Below are 16699 nucleotides of genomic sequence, written 5' to 3'. Positions count from 1 at the left end.
GGACCTGTGATGATCTCACCATCATGTGATCATAGCAGAAGGGGCTGGATCTCAGCAGTGGAGAGATGTTGCAAGGACCTGTGATGATGTATCTGCCATTTAATCAGTGCAGCTGGGGCGGAGTTCAGCAGTAGAGGAATGGTGAGCCCGAGAAACTTTGAAAGTTGAAGTCCTCTTCTCTTATACTCCTCTCTAAATTGTCCTCTGATATCCCATAATAATGGCCTGGACATGCTGGGAGTTATAGTCCTCTCCTCTGATACTTCCACTCTGAATTGTCCTATAATATCCCATAATACCCGCCTGGGCATGTTGGGAGTTGTAGTTCTCTCCTCTTATATCTGATGCCTGTAATGTCCACTGATATCACATAATAACAGCCTTAACATACTGGGAGTTGTAGTCCTATACTCATATACCCCCTCCCTGAAATGTCCTCTGATATCCCATAATACCTGCCTGGGCATGCTGGAAATGTAGTCCTCTCCTCTTATACCACCTCCTTGTAATATCCTCTGTTATACCATAATAACGGCCTGGAGTTGCTGGGAGTTGTAGTCCTCTTTTTTATAAACCACTTCTGGAAATATCCTCTAACATCTCATAATAACGGCTTAGACATCCTGAGAGTTAAAGTCCTCTCCTCTTATACTCCCTCCCTAAAATGTCCTCTGATATCCCATAATACCTTCCTGGACATGCTGGTTGTTGTAGTTATCTCCTCTTCTACCCCCTCCTGTCCTAAGATATCCCAAATTATCAGCCTGGACATGCTAGGAGTTGTAGTCCCCTCCTCTTATACATCCTCCCTGTAATGTCCTCTGACACTGTTACTGTATATAGATTACAAAAAATAGTGGTAGGTTGTGGTGGCTCACTAGCAAGTAGTTAAGGTATGGTGCTGCAAGCTCATATAGAGGGAATCACCCCACCCTCTCTTAAAGGCAAATGTATTAATAGAGTAATGAGCGAGCACTCATACACTTGTGTCACTACCAGAGCTTTGGGACGTTCTCACAGCTCTGTTTCTCCACCCCTGTGATGATGTCACTACTAGAGCTGGGAGGAGTTCTCACTACTCTGTTTACTTTTGGTTTCTTTCACCACAGCTGTCCTTCATGTGTTTGATTTTCCTCTCTTTATATCACCCCTCCTCCTATGATAGGATGTGGATTATAGTTCTCACTTCAGTTGTAGCTCTGGCTTTAGTTTCTTCACTTGTAGCTATCAGTTCACTGGACCTGTGTTCTGCTGCAGCTAGCACTCCGGATATTGCCAGCCTGTCCTTGGATCCATCTTCTCTGCGGCTGCAACACCGTCAGCTAAGTGTGCAGACATTGTTGTGTTCCTGTTTATTTTCTGACTGGATCTGAGGTGGCCACGGTTCCCTCCATATACTGAGTAGGGCACTGGTGGCCGTGCCCCTTCCACTATTGTAGGGGTTACAGTGGTCATTAGTCTTAGGCACGTGGGCATGCCTCTTTCCGCCATTTGGATCCGGGCATGTGCTTTAGCAGAATAGGGAGAGCGTTGAGGGTCGGACAGGGGTCACCCGTTATCCTCCCTAGTTCTGGGTCCAGTCAGTAGCTCTGTACTGTGTATTACTATTGTTGCCCACATACAGCCGTGACATTATAATCCACCAAAACCGTCCTTTTTTGACATGGATCCGCTTTCTGGCCTGGTTGACCGCATGCAGGGTCTTTCTTTGGAAGTAGCGGATCTCCGTCAAACTATGACTCAGCTTCAAGCATTGGGCCCTGCTCCGGCTCATGGAGTCTGTTGCGAGCCAAAGGTCTCACTTCCGGAGACGTTCTCCGGGGGCAGTGAGAATTTTGTTCGTTTCAGAGAGGCATGCAAACTCCATTTTTGCTTGTGTCCTCACTCTTCTGGTAATCAAGAGCAGAGGGTGAGGATTGTCATCTCCCTGCTCAGGGGTAATGCTCAGACTTGGGCTTTTTCGCTGCCATCAGGGGATCCCTCCCTTCGATCCGTGGAGGGATTTTTTGTGGCCCTGGGGCAGATTTATGATGACCCGGATCGTGTTGCTCTGGCCGAATCTAACCTACGTGTTTTATGCCAGAACAAACGGTCTGCGGAGCTTTATTGTTCTGAATTTCGGAGATGGGCAGCTGATTCGGGTTGGAATGATGCTGCACTCCGGAGTCAGTTCTGTCATGGTCTCTCGGAGAGATTAAAAGATGCGTTTGCTTTCCATGAGAGACCAACGTCCTTAGAGTCTGCCATGTCATTGGCGGTACGCCTTGACAGGCGTCTAAGAGAAAGAAACGAGACCTCTCTGTCCAGCCATTGTCAGTCTAGGGGAAGTGGTGCGGACTCATTCAGTGTGCAGGGGCCTCATCCTGTCTCGCTCCCCTCTGAGGAGGAACCCATGCAGCTAGCTCGACTTGCCCCTGATAAAAGAGGATTTAGTCCTCAGAGTATGGTCTGTTTTTGTTGTGGGGGCATAGGTCATTTGGCAAATGTTTGTCCATCTAGGAGATTCTTGAACCGTACTAAGAGCGATAATAAGAGAAAAATCTCAAAAGGTAAATCATCAAGTTCTGCTTCATCTGCTACTTTGGGCAAAGTTGATGTAGGATTTGATGCTTTTCCTCTGACCTGCAGTTCCCGTTTTCTCCTGTCTGCCAGGGTGGCGCTAGAGAGCAAAGTCATTTCTTGTGAGATTTTTGTCGATAGTGGAGCAGCCGTCAATCTTATTGACACTCAATTTGTAGCCATGCATGGTTTTCAGGTTTGCACATTAGATAAAGATATACCTGTTTTTGCTATTGACTCTGCTCCACTCTCACAGAGATCTCTGAAAGGCATTGTTCACAATATCCGGCTAGCTGTAGGTGACACTCATGTGGAGGATATATCTTGTTTTGTCCTTAACGGATTGCCGTCTCCTCTAGTTTTGGGGTTACCCTGGCTCACTAGACATAACCCCACTATTGATTGGCAAGGAAGGCAAATAAATGAGTGGAGTGACTTTTGTAGAGAGAATTGTCTCACAGCGACTTTTGCAGAGGTGTCTACTAAAACGGTGCCATCATTTCTCTCTGATTTCTCGGACGTGTTTTCCGAGAGCGGTGTTCAGGAGCTACCTCCTCACCGGGAGTTTGACTGTCCCATTAACCTCATTCCCAGCGCCAAGCTGCCAAAAGCACGCCTCTACAATCTCTCACAACCGGAAAGAATCGCTATGCGAACTTACATCTCCGAGAGTCTCGAAAAGGGGCATATTCGTCCCTCAAAGTCACCTGTGGCCGCGGGTTTTTTTTTTGTTAAAAAGAAAGATGGCTCTCTGAGACCTTGCCTAGATTTTAGGGAGCTGAACCGTATCACGATTCGCGATCCCTATCCCCTTCCTCTGATCCCGGACCTCTTCAATCAAATTGTTGGGGCCAAGGTGTTTTCCAAATTGGATTTGAGAGGCGCGTACAACCTGGTCAGGGTCAGAGAGGGGGATGAATGGAAAACGGCCTTTAATACCCCTGACGGGCATTTCGAGAATCTCGTTATGCCTTTCGGCCTGATGAATGCTCCGGCCGTCTTTCAGCATTTTGTTAATAGTATTTTCTATCATTTAATGGGGAAATTTGTATTGGTGTATCTTGATGATATTTTGATTTTTTCCCCTGATGTTCAGACCCATCAGGATCATCTTTTTCAGGTTCTGCAGATTCTGCGGGAAAATAAATTGTACGCCAAGCTGGAGAAATGTCTTTTTATGGTATCGGAGATTCAATTTCTGGGTTTTCTCCTCTCTGCTTCTGGTTTTCGCATGGATCCCGAGAAGGTCCGTGCTGTACTTGAGTGGGAGCTTCCTGAGAATCAGAAGGCATTGATGCGCTTTCTGGGTTTTGCGAACTATTACAGAAAGTTCATTTTGAATTATTCCTCTGTTGTCAAACCCCTCACTGACATGACAAAAAAGGGGGCGGATTTTTCCTCTTGGTCGGAGGAGGCGCTTGCAGCCTTTTCTAAGATTAAAGAGAATTTTGCGTCTGCTCCCGTCTTGGTGCATCCCGATGTTTCCTTACCTTTTATTGTTGAGGTGGATGCTTCCGAGGTGGGTGTGGGTGCGGTTTTGTCCCAGGGCCCTTCCCCTGCCAAGTGGCGACCCTGTGCCTTTTTCTCTAAAAAACTCTCCCCGGCAGAGAGAAACTATGATGTGGGCGATAGGGAGTTGTTGGCCATCAAGTTGGCTTTCGAGGAATGGCGCCATTGGTTGGAGGGGGCCAGGCACCCTATCACCGTTTTTACCGACCATAAGAATCTGGCATACTTGGAGTCGGCCAGGCGTATGAATCCGAGACAGGCCAGATGGTCTCTGTTCTTCTCCAGATTCAATTTTGTTGTTACATTCCGACCTGGGATAAAAAATGTGAAGGCTGATGCTCTCTCTCGCTGTTTTCCGGGAGGAGGAAACTCCGAGGACCCGGGTCCCATTTTGGCGGAGGGGGTAGTTGTTTCTGCTCTATATTCCGATTTGGAGGCCGAGGTCCAGGCTGCCCAGACTGAGACACCTGCCCGTTGTCCTTCTGGGAAGTTGTTCGTGCCTCCTGAGCTACGTCACAAACTCTTTAAGGAGCATCATGATACGGTTCTTGCTGGTCACCCCGGGAGTAGAGCCACGGTGGATCTCATTGCTCGGAGATTTTGGTGGCCGGCTCTTCGTAAGTCGGTGGAGGGTTTTGTGGCTGCTTGTGAGACGTGCGCTCGCGCTAAGGTCCCTCGTTCACGGCCTTCAGGTTCCCTTCTCCCGTTACCCATTCCTTCCCGTCCTTGGACACACCTGTCCATGGACTTTATCACGGATCTTCCTCGTTCCTCGGGGAAGTCGGTGATCCTGGTGGTGGTGGACCGTTTTAGCAAGATGGCTCATTTCGTACCTTTCCCTGGTTTACCTAATGCTAAAACGTTGGCGCAAGCTTTTGTCGACCATATTGTTAAATTGCACGGCATTCCCTCTGATATTGTTTCCGATAGAGGCACGCAGTTTGTGTCCAGGTTCTGGAAGGCTTTCTGTTCTCGCCTGGGGGTTCGGCTGTCCTTCTCTTCTGCTTTTCATCCGCAGTCGAATGGTCAGACTGAGCGCCTCAATCAGAATCTGGAGACATATTTGCGCTGTTTTGTTTCAGAGAACCAGGAGGATTGGTGTTCATTTCTCCCTCTTGCTGAGTTTGCTCTGAACAACCGTCGTCAGGAATCTTCTGATAAGTCACCATTCTTTGGTGCATATGGGTTCCATCCACAGTTTGGGACATTCTCGGGAGGGGCTCTTTCTGGTTTACCTGAGGAGGAGAGATTTTCCTCGTCTTTGTCTACCATTTGGCAAAAGATTCAGGGTAATCTTAAAAAGATGAGTGAGAGGTATAAGCGTGTGGCTGATAAGAGACGTGTGCCTGGTCCGGACCTGAATGTGGGTGATCTGGTGTGGTTGTCTACTAGAAACATTAAGTTGAAGGTTCCCTCCTGGAAATTGGGTCCCAAGTTTATTGGGCCTTATAAAATCTTGTCAGTCATCAATCCTGTTGCCTTCCGTCTTGATCTTCCACGGGTTTGGAAGATACATAATGTATTTCACAGATCTCTCTTAAAACCATATGTCCAGCCCACGGTACCCTCCTCTTTGCCTCCTCCTCCGATTTTGGTTGATGGCAATCTGGAGTTTGAGGTTTCCAGAATTGTGGACTCTCGCATGGTCCGCGGTTCTCTTCAGTACCTCGTTCATTGGAAGGGTTATGGTCCTGAGGAGAGGATGTGGGTTCCGGTGTCGGACATTAAAGCCACTCGCCTCATCAGGGCATTTCATAGGGCTCATCCTGAGAAGGTGGGTCCTGGGTGTCCGGAGTCCACCCGTAGAGGGGGGGGTACTGTCACTACCAGAGCTTTGGGACGTTCTCACAGCTCTGTTTCTCCACCCCTGTGATGATGTCACTACTAGAGCTGGGAGGAGTTCTCACTACTCTGTTTACTTTTGGTTTCTTTCACCACAGCTGTCCTTCATGTGTTTGATTTTCCTCTCTTTATATCACCCCTCCTCCTATGATAGGATGTGGATTATAGTTCTCACTTCAGTTGTAGCTCTGGCTTTAGTTTCTTCACTTGTAGCTATCAGTTCACTGGACCTGTGTTCTGCTGCAGCTAGCACTCCGGATATTGCCAGCCTGTCCTTGGATCCATCTTCTCTGCGGCTGCAACACCGTCAGCTAAGTGTGCAGACATTGTTGTGTTCCTGTTTATTTTCTGACTGGATCTGAGGTGGCCACGGTTCCCTCCATATACTGAGTAGGGCACTGGTGGCCGTGCCCCTTCCACTATTGTAGGGGTTACAGTGGTCATTAGTCTTAGGCACGTGGGCATGCCTCTTTCCGCCATTTGGATCCGGGCATGTGCTTTAGCAGAATAGGGAGAGCGTTGAGGGTCGGACAGGGGTCACCCGTTATCCTCCCTAGTTCTGGGTCCAGTCAGTAGCTCTGTACTGTGTATTACTATTGTTGCCCACATACAGCCGTGACAACTTGGCAACCAAATTGACATGTGCAGAAAATATTTATTAAATCCCCATAAAATACAAGTAATAAAATTTATAAGAACAATGTAGCAATAATATACAACATTACAGTCACATATATTGTGGTAGATATGATCAACACTATATTCATATGACTCAATAGTGTCGATAAATTCAATAATATATATCACACCAAGAAACTTCAAGTATATGCCGTTATTTGGGAAAGAGGGGGTATTATCTTCTAGCGCTCTATCCCAATTTGGGAAACTGAATGTCACTGAAAATGCTGTAGGTGTATTCACTGGGAGTGCAATATGTTCATAAAGTGTCCACAGGAATCCTGATAATGTGAAAAGTCTCTTATAGCATATCCTTTTATGGTCGATATGAGCTTTGGATTGAAGAATACTTTAAATCGATATTTGGCTTACCGTCTAGCGTCTGCTTTCTCCCTATTGCTTCAATGGAGCTTTAAATATTTGCCGGCTTATTCAGTCCCTCCATACAGCAAGCTGGTTTAAATTTCGCGGGAGTTCCAAAGATCGCAGGAGTTGCCACTCTGTTCCGCAATTTCCTTTGGTGCAGCTTTCGACGATAAGAATAGTTAATCCTTTACTGTAGAGATTTTCTTCTGTATGGCCATACAGTATTATCGGAGGCTTTTCAATGCAGGTACATCACTTGTTTCACCATACGCGTTATGGGTAGATTCACTCTCCCTTCCTCAGTGGTCAAGTGTCTGCCTGCTCTGCCTCCATTTTTATCTATTCCTTTGATTGCTTCCCAAATCTCGGACACCTGTTGTTCATGCTACTCCCAGTTTGCAAGGGAATCCTCCCACATAATCAAGGGATAATTCTATACAGCTCTTGCAGTTTCCATGCGTTTTTTATGCGTTTTTTTGGGGACACATGCGTTTTTTGGCCCAGATGTCCCAATTGGTGTGATATATCATTATGTGAAATATAAACTTGATATCTGATTGCCAACACTTATAAAATTACTTTTTATAATAAAATATTATTAAACAAATTTTCAAGATTAAAATATCAATATAAGAATATAAAACAATAAATAATAAATGTGAGGAATCTTGAAAGTTTCATAGGAATCCTAGAGTTTGATACAATTATTCGGATTTGATAGAGAAAGAAGGGTGGGTATCTCGGAGCCAAGGACACGTCGCAGCGCCGATAGACGGCCTAGCATGCGACGTGCCGTCGGCCTCGAGACATCCCACCTACATAAATCCAAAAATTTCCAACTCCGAATTAAGGCCTTTCGGTTGTAGAGATCCAAATTCATAAATGCGTCTGGATTCTATCCTAGACATTTGTCTAATAAAATCACCGCCTCTCCAGTGTTTCTCCACCTTCTCCAGTGCCGTAAACACCAGACTTGATGGATCCTGATTATGCATCTCTTTATAATGTTTAGATAGGGAATGTTTATCGTACCCCTTCCTGATGTTGGCAATATGTTCGGCCACTCTTTTTTTGAATGGCCTCTTGGTACGTCCTATATATTGTCTGTTACAGGGGCACTGGAGAAGGTAGATAACTCCACTGGAGTCACATGTAAGACAATCTTCTATCTCCCAATTATAGTTGTTCTGAGTCGAGGGGACATTAGTCGTCAGGCGGGGTTTTTTATTCATTCTACAACCCATACACCTTCCACATTTATAAAAACCCTTCAAACTCAGCCAAGTTCCTGAAAAACTCAACTTATTCTGTTTCCACGGTTTTACGGTAGGGGCCACCTTGATACCTAGATTGGGTGCCCTAGTGAAGGTAATCGTCGGAACAGTCGGGAGTAAGTGTCCTACAATTTTGTCATTCAACACATGGTGCCAATGGGTTTTAATAATTTTCTGAATCTTCCTATAATTCTCATTAAATGGAAGAACAACTCTAATGGCTTCTTTATTTAGTGTTTTATCTTCCTCATTATCCATCTCATTTTTATCTTTATTGTCCTCCTTATTAAAGAACTCTCTTCTATCTAATTTCCTAATTTGGTTGAGTGACTCCTCCACTAAGTTTTCAGGATATTCCTTCTCAATAAATTGTCTTTTCATCTCAATGGCTTCCATCTCAAAAGTATGTCCCTCTGTGCAGTTCCGCTTAATCCTACGGAACTGACCAGAGGGAACATTTGTCAGCCATTTCGGCAGGTGACAGCTAGAAAAATCGATATAACTATTTCTAGCTGTGGATTTACAAAATGTCTCACATATATATTTATTATCAGATTGTGTGATTAATAAATCCAAGAATTCGGTGCTCTCCTTTATGTTTGAGGTAAAGACCAGATTTAAATTATTAATATTGATTGTTTCTAGGATTTTTTCCAATTCTTCTTTACTCTTTTTCCAGATGAAGATCACATCATCTATATAACGGCGCCACAGGGCCAGATCCGTCCCCAGCCTTGGCTTGATGTGGTTATATTCCCACTCGGCCAAGGATAAATTAGCATAGCTGGGGGCGAATCTGGTCCCCATGGCGGTACCCCGCTTCTGCAGGAAGAATTCCCCCTCAAAAAAGAAGTAGTTGTGGCTCAGGATATACTCTATTCCTTTCGTTATAAACTCTTTTTTTATTGCTCCATACGAGCCATCTCTTATTAATTGCATTTTTACAGCATCAATTCCTTGCTGATGTTCAATCACAGTATAAAGTGACTGAACATCAAGTGTACCCATAATCCATCCAGTCTGGACATCTAAGTTTTCCAGAATCTGTATGATTTGGGTCGTATCTTTAATATAGGAATTGGTTTTCTTGACTATTGGCTGTAACTGTACGTCTATATATTTGGACAGGTTGGATGTGATAGATCCAATCCCTGAGACGATAGGGCGTCCTGGGGGATCATTCGGATTTTTGTGCACTTTGGGCAGACAGTAGAAGCATGGTAGCCTCCTCTGTGTGCCCAAAATGAAATCCAGTTCCTGCTGTGATATCGTACCATTATCCAATCCGTCCATACTGTATCTCCTGAGCTCCAACTCAAATCTCTCAAGGGGGTCTCCCCCCAATTTTTGATAGGTCTCCCCATCTGAGAGTTGTCGGAGACATTCCCTATTATAATTAATTGTGTCCATCACCACTACCGCACCTCCCTTATCCGCGGGGCGTATAGTGATGGAGTGGTTTTTTTGTAGTAGTTTCAATGCCTCAAACTCTCCTCTGGTCAGATTGTTTGTGGCTCTTGGTCTAGCCTTTAGTTTGCAAATATCTTCCTCTACACACTTCTGAAAGGCTCCTATTTCTTTGCTAATTTCACTCCTTGGGAACATATTTGATTTATTTTTTAGGAGGTTTTTGTTAGGGTTTTTTGGTCTTTTTTACGTTTTTTTCAACTATCACTTTCTCATTCCTCACAATTGGATTTTTGATAAAATATTTTTTGAGGCAGATATTCCTTATTAGTTTTTGTACTCCTATATACGTAGAGAATTTATCCATCTTATTGGTGGGGGCAAACTTCAGACCTTTCTCTAACAGATTATTTTGGGTTTTAGTCAGGGTGGTTGAACTTAAGTTAATTATTGCGCTGAGATCCGTTGCTAGTGATGTCTTTTGTGATATGTGTCTCTTCCTCTTACTTCGTCTTGTCTTTCTGACCCTCCTCTGTGTCTTGAGTGTTGGTATCTTACTTGTTCTATGTGGTTCATCTTTTGGGGTGCATGGTGATCCTGTCTCTGTGATATGTGATGTTGTCCCTTCCCTGTGTTCTGGTATTGATAAGTGCTCTTGGGTCTTAAATTGTAGTGATGTGTCGGTGATTCTAAACTGTGATTGGGAGGTGTCCTTTCTCTGTGCCGTATTCGTGCTCTGTGATGTGCTGGGGTATGATCTAAAAAATGCCGATCAGACAGCTCCTCATATCTGTTAGTCACAGAGATTGAGTAGCTGTCTGATAAGCCCTGCCGATCCCTATCCCCTTCCCTTTTCTTCCCTTTTGGGATCTCATTCTGTGATAAGGGAATTTGTTCCCCAGATCATTCACCCTGGTGATTTCTCTGTGTATTCTGGTGTTTTTTAGTTTTTTTTATTAATGATCTCACTCTCAATTTTATCTAATCCACTACAGAGTCTTTGTTGCCACATTTCAAATTCACTATTTCTAGAGAATTTTTCAAGGTGGTCTTTTAATTTTCCAATTTTTTGATTCAGCACTTCCAATAGTGCTGTTCTCCTTTTTATTATGAGTTGCATGAGTGAAATGGAACAGGAAAATTGTAATCTGTTCCATTCCACCTCAAACTCCTCATCCAGGAGATCTTGTGCTGGGGTTTTATTCAAAATTAACCCCTTAGGAATTTTACCATGCTCTATATACTGCTGTAGGGACCTTATCTCCCAATACTGTCTGAGTTGTTTCTGTAGCAGTCCCTCTAATTCTCTAAAGACATCTGCCATAGCTTTATCGCTACTAAAAACATCATCCTGCATATCATCAAATTTAAAATTTTCTGCTTTCGCCTTTTTGCTTTCAATGTGGTGCCAAATGTCCATAATCTACTGTAAAGGAGCTCACACACAGGGGTGAATAGTGCGTACAAAAAATAGTGGTAGGTTGTGGTGGCTCACTAGCAAGTAGTTAAGGTATGGTGCTGCAAGCTCATATAGAGGGAATCACCCCACCCTCTCTTAAAGGCAAATGTAGTAATAGAGTAATGAGCGAGCACTCATACACTTGGCAACCAAATTGACATGTGCAGAAAATATTTATTAAATCCCCATAAAATACAAGTAATAAAATTTATAAGAACAATGTAGCAATAATATACAACATTACAGTCACATATATTGTGGTAGATATGATCAACACTATATTCATATGACTCAATAGTGTCGATAAATTCAATAATATATATCACACCAAGAAACTTCAAGTATATGCCGTTATTTGGGAAAGAGGGGGTATTATCTTCTAGCGCTCTATCCCAATTTGGGAAACTGAATGTCACTGAAAATGCTGTAGGTGTATTCACTGGGAGTGCAATATGTTCATAAAGTGTCCACAGGAATCCTGATAATGTGAAAAGTCTCTTATAGCATATCCTTTTATGGTTGATATGAGCTTTGGATTGAAGAAAACTTTAAATCGATATTTGGCTTACCGTCTAGCGTCTGCTTTCTCCCTATTGCTTCAATGGAGCTTTAAATATTTGCCGGCTTATTCAGTCGCTCCATACAGCAAGCTGGTTTAAATTTCGCGGGAGTTCCAAAGATCGCGGGAGTTGCCACTCTGTTCCGCAATTTCCTTTGGTGCAGCTTTCAACGATAAGAATAGTTAATCCTTTACTGTAGAGATTTTCTTCTGTATGGCCATACAGTATTATCGGAGGCTTTTCAATGCAGGTACATCACTTGTTTCACCATACGCGTTATGGGTAGATTCACTCTCCCTTCCTCAGTGGTCAAGTGTCTGCCTGCTCTGCCTCCATTTTTATCCATTCCTTTGATTGCTTCCCAAATCTCGGACACCTGTTGTTCATGCTACTCCCAGTTTGCAAGGGAATCCTCCCACATAATCAAGGGATAATTCTATACAGCCTTGATTTAAAAAAAAAAAAAAAAAAATTTTTTTTTTCTTTTTTTTTTTTCTTTTCCTCTTGCAGTTTCCATGCGTTTTTTATGCGTTTTTTTGGGACACATGCGTTTTTTGGCCCAGATGTCCCAATTGGTGTGATATATCATTATGTGAAATATAAACTTGATATCTGATTGCCAACACTTATAAAATTACTTTTTATAATAAAATATTATTAAACAAATTTTCAAGATTAAAATATCAATATAAGAATATAAAACAATAAATAATAAATGTGAGGAATCTTGAAAGTTTCATCGGAATCCTAGAGTTTGATACAATTATTCGAATAATTGTATCAAATCCGAATAATTGTATCAAACTCTAGGATTCCTATGAAACTTTCAAGATTCCTCACATTTATTATTTATTGTTTTATATTCTTATATTGATATTTTAATCTTGAAAATTTGTTTAATAATATTTTATTATAAAAAGTAATTTTATAAGTGTTGGCAATCAGATATCAAGTTTATATTTCACATAATGATATATCACACCAATTGGGACATCTGGGCCAAAAAACGCATGTGTCCCCAAAAAAACGCATAAAAAACGCATGGAAACTGCAAGAGGAAAAGAAAAGAAAAAAAAAATTTTTTTTTTTTTTTTTTTTTTTCCTAAATCAAGGCTGTATAGAATTATCCCTTGATTATGTGGGAGGATTCCCTTGCAAACTGGGAGTAGCATGAACAACAGGTGTCCGAGATTTGGGAAGCAATCAAAGGAATGGATAAAAATGGAGGCAGAGCAGGCAGACACTTGACCACTGAGGAAGGGAGAGTGAATCTACCCGTAACGCGTATGGTGAAACAAGTGATGTACCTGCATTGAAAAGCCTCCGATAATACTGTATGGCCATACAGAAGAAAATCTCTACAGTAAAGGATTAACTATTCTTATCGTCGAAAGCTGCACCAAAGGAAATTGCGGAACAGAGTGGCAACTCCTGCGATCTTTGGAACTCCCGCGAAATTTAAACCAGCTTGCTGTATGGAGCGACTGAATAAGCCGGCAAATATTTAAAGCTCCATTGAAGCAATAGGGAGACAGCAGACGCTAGACGGTAAGCCAAATATCGATTTAAAGTTTTCTTCAATCCAAAGCTCATATCGACCATAAAAGGATATGCTCTAAGAGACTTTTCACATTATCAGGATTCCTGTGGACACTTTATGAACATATTGCACTCCCAGTGAATACACCTACAGCATTTTCAGTGACATTCAGTTTCCCAAATTGGGATAGAGCGCTAGAAGATAATACCCCCTCTTTCCCAAATAACGGCATATACTTGAAGTTTCTTGGTGTGATATATATTATTGAATTTATCGACACTATTGAGTCATATGAATATAGTGTTGATCATATCTACCACAATATATGTGACTGTAATGTTGTATATTATTGCTACATTGTTCTTATAAATTTTATTACTTGTATTTTATGGGGATTTAATAAATATTTTCTGCACATGTCAATTTGGTTGCCAAGTGTATGAGTGCTCGCTCATTACTCTATTACTGTATATAGATTACGATTGCCATTATGTGTGTTATATTGTCACCCTCGGGGGTGGTGTCCTCCTTTTGGGGTTATGAAAGTAGTCACCCTACTCAAAACTAATTGCTAAATGGCAATAATCTACAAATAGAGATAAAGGTGACAGCCAAGATAAAGAGGTGGGTATCAATAATTAGGTTAATGGTGGAGCCACCCACCTTGTGGCAATATAATAGGCAGACACCTGGGGACCAGCCAATGACCTGATATGGAGGCCTCCTGTCTCTTTCCCAATGCAGATGTCTGGGAATCAGTAGCGTACCTGCAATAGAGGCAGACCACGTAACTGCTATGGCGTCCTGGGGGGAGGGGGGACCCACACAGAGCTTGCTCTTCTCTTCATGTTAAACCATTGCATTTTCACACAGCTGCTACTAGGGGAGCTCAATGCAAAGAGATTATTACACCTTCCATGGTAGTTGTATTAATTCCTATGAGCTCCCTCTAGTGGTGGCTGCAGGCATCATAAGAGAAACAAGAGATTTATCTGTGTATTTTTGCTAGTTTTCTGGTTCACATACATTGAGAAATATGGTGCTCAGAATGAGCGCCATATGTTTGAAGCACCTGTTCCACTTTTTCGACATAAAGGTTGGTCAATTCACAACTTCTCCACCTTCAAAAGTGCCTTAAAAACACACCTTTTCAGGCAAGCTTATCAATCTACCTAAAATGACTTTTCCCCGACTAAACCTCTCCCCCACCAACTCCTCAGGCCTGAACTCGAACCTCTAGCAGTCCCAAACCCGAAGCAGATCGGCCGGCACCACTCCTTTCAGTTTAATAATGGCTCAAATCCTACTTATCACAATCAACTACCTTATGTGTCACCCCCAACTCCTCATAGATTGTAAGCTCTTACGAGCAGGGCGCTGACTCCTAGTGTTTCAGTTGTATATTACCCAGTTACTTTTGTGTTGTACATGAACCCTATGAATTTATAAAGCAATAAGTGCGGAATATGGTGGCCAAAGGCAACTTTTTTTTATTACAGTTTGTATTCAATTAAAATAAAAATTTCTTCCACTTAATAAAAAAAATAACGTAACTTCATCAGACATTTGTTTCGCATATTCTGCATTGCCTGGGAGTGATTGACGTGTGTACAGTGGGAAACTAGGAGTAGGGGGCCCATACTGTTTTGCTATGGAGCCCTATGAGATCTGTGTATGATCCTGCTGGGAAGATAAGGATCGGACTGTTGTATTTCAACTGCCCGATCTTTTTGTTCTCGGGGAGAAAAGTGGCTTCTGGCAGTGGTTTTCTCATGTCTCCCTGTTCAGGACACATGTACACGCTTGGCTCTGCATGCATGTGTATAGAAGAAGCAGGAAATAAAGATGTTGGCCGAATGAATGACAAGCTGGTTATATGTAATTCTACCAATCATGAAGCAATTTGTCTGGCAACAAAAACAACTGCACAGAGACACATACCTCCTGAGTACCCTAGTTTAAGTGGGCTTACTGGATTTGTAATTGGGGTGCTGTGGCTCGTTGAACTGCAGAGGATGCATTGGCTGGTACATACAGTGGGGAAAATAAGTATTTGATACACTGGTAATTTTGGTAGTTTTCCCACCTACAAAGCATGGAGAGGTCTGTAATTTTTATCGTAGGTACACTTCAACTGTGAGAGACAGAATCTAAAAGAAAATCCATAAAATCACATTGTATGATTTTTAAATAATTAATTTGCATTTTATTGCATGAAAAGTTTCTTAACAAACTCCCAGTACTTTACTGAAGCTTATCCAAAGGTCATAAATGTATGCAAAAGTCATTTACCGCAAGGCGGTTTTTACAGTGATTCAGATTAGTTCCCAGAAGTTGCATAAGGGGCAGTTTTCTATGACAATCAATCTTTCTCCCTTGTTTCTCCAGGCTGGAGGGATGTACTATGTCTTCTGTACTGTATAATCATATACTTCTGTATCCTCCCTAGGAATACTATATTCTGACAGATAGAAATATAGCAGGATCACACAAGGGCGCAAAACGACACTGGTCCAGACAGTTTAGTTCAGATGAGCAATTTTCTTTTATTCCGGTAGTGCACATCAGGTAAAAACTGTGCGTTTCGCGGATACCAAGGTTCCCTTCTTCAGGTTAACAGGCTGGTAGGGACAATAGACGCTTATTGCAACTATTTATATCTTAAAAACCAATAAATATATTCTAGAGAAGTTCCACCAGCAAACTACCGTATTTTTCGGCCCATAAGACGCACCTAGGTTTTTGGGGAGGAAAATAAGAAAAAAAATATTTTTAACCAAAAGGTGTGCTGTGGGTTTGGAACTAATGGTGGTCTGTGAATGGCACTATTACTGGAGATCTGTGGATGATGGACACTGTTATGGGCGGGATCTGTGGATGACTGACACTGTTATGGGGGGATCTGTGGATGACGGACACTGTTATGGGGGATCTGTGGATAACGAACACTGTTATGAGGGGATCTGTGGATGACTGACACTGTTATGGGGGGATCTGTGGATGACGGACACTGTTATGGGGGGATCTGTGGATGACGGACACTGTTATGGGGGGGATCTGTGGATGACTGACACTATTATGGGGGGGATCTGTGGATGACGGACACTGTTACAGGGGGGGATCTGTGGGTGGCACTGTTACAGGGGGGGATCTGTGGGTGGCACTGTTACAGGGGGGGATCTGTGGGTGGCACTGTTACAGGGGGGGATCTGTGGGTGGCACTGTTACAGGGGGGGATCTGTGGGTGGCACTGTTACATATGTGCCATCCAAAGACCCCCCCACCCCATAACTGTGCCATCCACAGACCCCCCCAGCCCATAACTGTGCCATCCACAGATGTCCCCCATAAAAATGTCATCCACAGATCCCCCGCCACTCCGGTATACTAATATAAGATGTCTTATTCAATTAATAGTTATTAAACATGCCCCCCAACTCCTAATAGTACCCTACATCCTAACAGCTTCTGTACAATGCCGGCAGGCAGGCCGGGCAGCCGGCGC

Source organism: Bufo bufo, chromosome 1 (assembly GCF_905171765.1).
Source record: "Bufo bufo chromosome 1, aBufBuf1.1, whole genome shotgun sequence".
NCBI classification, from domain to species: Eukaryota; Metazoa; Chordata; class Amphibia; order Anura; family Bufonidae; genus Bufo; species Bufo bufo.
This window is presented reverse-complemented; position numbering follows the sequence as displayed.